The sequence below is a fragment of the Peromyscus maniculatus genome, chromosome 5, assembly GCF_049852395.1.
Source record: "Peromyscus maniculatus bairdii isolate BWxNUB_F1_BW_parent chromosome 5, HU_Pman_BW_mat_3.1, whole genome shotgun sequence".
NCBI lineage: Eukaryota > Metazoa > Chordata > Mammalia > Rodentia > Cricetidae > Peromyscus > Peromyscus maniculatus.
The window spans coordinates 27842742-27847890 of NC_134856.1; the positions used below are offsets into that span (position 1 = coordinate 27842742).

Genomic DNA, 5149 nt, shown 5'->3' on the forward strand with positions numbered 1-5149 from the left:
GAATCTCCTCCTAAATCCATGTGTTGAAACTCCACAACTCATGTAATAGCATTAAGAGGTAAGCGGTTGAGCCAATGTGTTAGCTCACTTGGAAGAGTGCTGGCCACGCACACGTGAGGATCTGACCTCAATGTCAGCACAGCACAAAAACAAAAAAGTAGAAAAAAGAAAAAGAGATGAGTCATTTGAGTGGTTAAGATGATTGAAATAGGCTGGAGAGATGGCTCAGTGGTTAAGAGCACTGCCTGCTCTGTCAGAGGTTTTCATTTCAATTCCCAGCAACCACACAGTGGCTCACAACCATCTATAGTGGGACCTGATGCCCTCTTCTGGTATGCAAGTGTACGTGCAGACAGAGTACTCATACCTAAAAAATAAATAAGAAGAAACTTTCAAAAAGATTATTTCAAATGATCACTGAAAATCGTTGCTATTTCCCACTCTCTATGCACTAGGGTCCTAAGAGCTAGGCCATCATGATCAGATAAGGGATGCCATTAAGGTTGGAGGTGATTAGTTCTCCTTGCCTCTTCCATGGGAGGACACAGTGTTCTTGCCCTCCAGAGAGCAAGGCTGTCCTCAATCAGAGAGGCCACGCCCTCACCTGTCAGCACTTGATCCTGGACTTTCAGCTCCTAGAACTGTGAGGAAAAAAAAAAATCTGTTCTTTATAAATTATCTGGCCTAGGGCTGGAGAGATGGCTCAGAGGTTAAGAGCACTGACTGCTCTTCCAGAGGTCCTGAGTTCAGTTCCCAGAAACCACATGGTGGCTCACAACCATCTGTAATGAGATCTGGCGCCCTCTTCTGGCCTGTAGTCATACATGCTGTATACATAATAAATAAATAAATCTTTAAAAAAAATTAAAAAAAAAAATTTTAAAAATAATAAATTATCTGACCTAGGTTAGTTTGTTATGGGATTAGGACTAAGTCTAAGGAGCTGAATATATTCTTGAAGGCTCATATGTTACATACTCATACCTTTATATTAGACATACATATATGTACACAACCATTTTATATATATGCATATCAGTGGTATTATATTGTAAGGTTTACTTAGTTTTACTCAGCTTTTTAAGACTATTTTGCGACTCCCAGCTCCTTGGTCTTGGTGTCACTGATCATGGGTCGCTCCCGCAGGACCGGCGCGCACCGAGCACATTCCTTAACCCGCCAGATGAAGGCCAAGAAGCGGCGGCCAGACCTGGATGAGATTCACCGCGAGCTGCGGCCGCAGGGGCTCCCGCGGCCCAAGCCAGAGCTGGACGCCGAGCCCGACCCGGACCTGCCAGGGGGCGGCCTGCATCGCTGTCTGGCCTGCGCGAGGTACTTCATCGATTCCGCCAACCTGAAGACCCACTTCCGATCCAAAGACCACAAGAAAAGGCTGAAGCAGCTGAGCATCGAACCCTACAGTCAGGAAGAGGCTGAGAGGGCAGCGGGCATGGGCTCGTATGTGCCCCCCCAGCGCCTGGGTGTGCCCACAGAAGTGTCCACTGAGATCCCTGAGATGGACACATCCACCTGAGGGGCCTGAGGATATAGGGCAGAGAAACTGCCCATGGACAGTGGTTCAGTGCTAGTCTGAGAGTGTGTACTTTGGTTTTTGGGGAGATGATCTCTTCTGGGTGTTCTGCCCAAAATAAAGGACCTGGACAAGAGGGCGTAAAAAAAAAAAAAAAAAAAAAAAAAGACTATTTTGCATCGTCCTGGGTCATTGGTTCTGTCTGTTGCCTCTTTTCCATTATAGACAACACTGACCTAAAGCATATTGCTGCTCATTTTCTTTGGAATGCAAACCATCAGTGGAGTTGGCAGGTCCACAGGGTCTTTTCACAAGCCTTCTTACTAAGAACAGTCAATTTGGTATTTGCAATGACTATACCATTGACCTATAAATGTATCGATATTATTTCATGGCTTGTCCACCATACCTCTAATAACCATTGGCATGGTCTGCCTTCTCAGTGTTATAAAGTGGCTGTTTGTGAAGTGGTACATCACTGTTTTAATTAGTATTTGTCTAATTACTTAGTAAGATTTGGAATTTTTCCTATTCTATCTAGGCCTCGACTCTGCCAATCTGTAGGAACCTACCAAGTCCTTTGTTGAACTTTTGTATTGGAACTCCTTTTATGTTGTTTTTCAAGAATACTTTGTATAATGAGGCCTTTTCTTCCTGCTTGTCTTTGATACAAGGGCTTTTCTCTCTATCTATCATCTATTTATTAATTTGGGTAAAGCATTAAAAACAATTCAGAAGAGAACAAGCTTTAGAATGATTTTAAGATTCAACATTCATATCCTTCAGCAGAGCAACCATCAGTTAGCTGACAGTTACCCTTCAGATGCCTTCCCCATCCAGGACCAAATGATAGCCAGTTGAGTTCACAAGGAGCTTAAACACAGATTCTGTCTTCATGTTCAAGATCTCCAGGCTTGCTGGGTGGTGGTGGTGGTGGTGGTGGTGGTGGTGGCGGCGGCGGCGGCGGCGGCGGCGGCGGCGGCGGCGGCGGCGGCGGCGGCGCACGCCTTTAATCCCAGCACTTGGGAGGCAGAGCCAGGTGGATATCTGTGAGTTCGAGGCCAGCCTGGTCTATAGAGCGAGATACAGGACAGGCACCAAAACTACGTAGAGAAACCTTGTCTCGAAAAACCAAAAAAAAAAATCTCCAGGATTGACAGTACTAATGAAAGCATCCAGGAAAAACAGTTGTAGCTGGAGAGTTTCTCTCCAGGTCCAGCCAAGCCCCTGCAGTCCAGCAGCCCACCTATAAAATAATCATTCAGAAGCTTATATTACTTATAAACTGTATGGCCGTGGCAGGCTTCTTGCTATCTACTTCTTGTATCTTAAATTAATCCATTTCTATTAATTTATGAGTTGCCACGTGGCTCGTGGCTTACAGGTATTTTAACATCTGCTTCTCAGTGCTGTGGCTGGCAGCATCTCCTGACTCAGCCTTCCTGTTCCCAGAATTCTCCTCTCTCTTTGTCCTGCCTATACTTCCTGCCTGGCTACTGGCCAATCAGCACTTTCTTTATTAACCAATCAGAGCAACACATTCACAGCATAGAGAACATCCCACTGTGCTACAGTGGTGGCGCACACCTTTAATCCCAGCACTCAGAGAGACAGACAGACAGATCTCTCTGTACAGTAACTACCTTTCAGGAAGTGAGGAAGTAGCAGAGGAAGAGAGAGAAAGAGATGGTCTCTCTCCTGGGAAAACTACAGGGAGCCGGCTCAGTTTTAGGTATTCAGTGTGTTGTTCTTTAAGATTTTTCTTGATGGAATAAATTAGAAATGATGGAAACCACAAATTCAGGTCTCCTTGTGCAAGCTGAAGCACTTATACCAGTGACAGTTAAGCCCTCATTCTGTGAGTACATCTTTGAGTCAATGATTAAAGGATGTTCATGTTCTCACTTTGTCTACAGCAGTCTGGAGGAGCCGGGTCACTGGAGAACTGGCCATGTTTCGTTGGACAAGAGGGAGTGGGAGGAGTGTGCTGAAATGAGCTCAGCCTGGCTTAAAGGACAGGCTGCTGAGGCTGGCCTGTCTTGCCTTTAAAGATCTTATGCTGAGATGCATGCCAATCTGTTTCAAGAATGAGACTGTTAACCTATTGATGCGGGCATAGCCTGATAACTCCCATTATGCGGTTAGTGCACATCAGGAACTATGCTAAACCGTTTGTGTGCAGTGTCCGTCGACTTCACTTGACAATCCCGGAGAAGAGAATGCAACACTGACACCTGTCTTTCACAGAGACAGGATATAATCAGAATTAAGAACTGGCAGACCTGCCAGGCTGGGCAGTGGTGGAGCACACCTTTAATCCCAGCACTCAGGAGGCAGGGACAGGCAGATCTCTGTGAGTTCCAGGTCAGCCTGGTCTACAGAGTGAGTTCTAGGACAGCCTGAGCTGTTACACTGAGAAACCCTGTCTCGAAAAGCTGAAATAAGTAAGTAAGTAAGTAAGTAAGTAAATAAATAAATAAATAAATAAATAAATAAATAAATAAATGTAAAATAAAAATAAAATAAAATTGGCAGACCAGCCAGAAAAATTCCAATTTGGGGGAGAAAATGCCACAGAATTTATAATGTAAAGAGTTATTGGTATGGGGAGGATGGATCTAAATGACCATTTAAGGATAAATGATCATTGGCAGAGGTTAAGGAATGATTGTGTTAAGAACATTAAAAGAGGAGAACTGAGCAGCAGAGACGGATTCACACGCAATGCCCAGGGGAGTTTGTCCTGGGCAGGTGGGAAGAAGCTAAGGACCCACTGGTGCCTTGCAGTGCCCGGTGGTTGGGTGCTATTACATCCAGCAAATGTATGGAGGGGTACAGGAGGGAGAGAGAGGCAGAGAGGTTCGTGTCCTGTGGAGAGAGGCAGATCTGTAGAGGTGAAGGTGGTGAGGAGCGGGCTGATGTGGGAGGTCTGCTTGCCATCTGGTGATGTCCAGTCCTGGGCTGCTGCCAAGGGCCATGTCTGGATCCGTGGCCCTGCTGCAGCCATGGTCTTTGTTGATGTTCATGGCTCCTGTTACCACCGAAGGCTGTGAGGATGCTCAGGATTTGGGCAGCCATATATGTGGCCATGTTGGTGTCTGAGGGTTGCCCTGCAGCCAGGGTGGTGTTGACCTGAATGGTCTGCATTGCCACCTATGGCCATGATGGCATCTGGACCCGAGCTTGCTGCTGAGGACCATGCCTTGGTCTGGGCTCCTACCAAAGCTGGGGTTTGTGTTAATATTTATGACCCGTGTCATCACCAAAGGTCACATGGGTGTCTAGCTCTGGGCCGTGTTGGTGCCTGAGGAAAGTGCTGTGGCTGAGGCCGTGCCGACCTGACGGGACTGCACTGCTACCCGTGGCCAGGGTGTCTATCCTGCCTGACCTGCTGCCAGGGGCCATGTCTGGGACTGTGGCCCTACTGCAGCCAGGGTCTGTGCTGATGCCAGTGGCTCCTGTTACCACATTAGGCTGTGCGGATGTCTAGGATATGGGCCAACATATTGGTGCCCCAGGGTCATGCTGCTGCTGGGGCCATACATATCAGGGTGAACTGTGCTGCTACCTGTGGGGCCATGGTGGTGTCTGGGCCCTGGCTGAAGCCCAGGGCCATGT

At 47.0% G+C, this 5149-nt stretch overlaps 1 pseudogene; it reads left to right on the top strand.

Moving 5' to 3' along the window:
- Window positions 1–1095: 1095 nt before the first annotated feature.
- Window positions 1096–1667, top strand: LOC143273148 (zinc finger protein 593 pseudogene; annotated as a pseudogene).
- Window positions 1668–5149: the final 3482 nt, after the last annotated feature.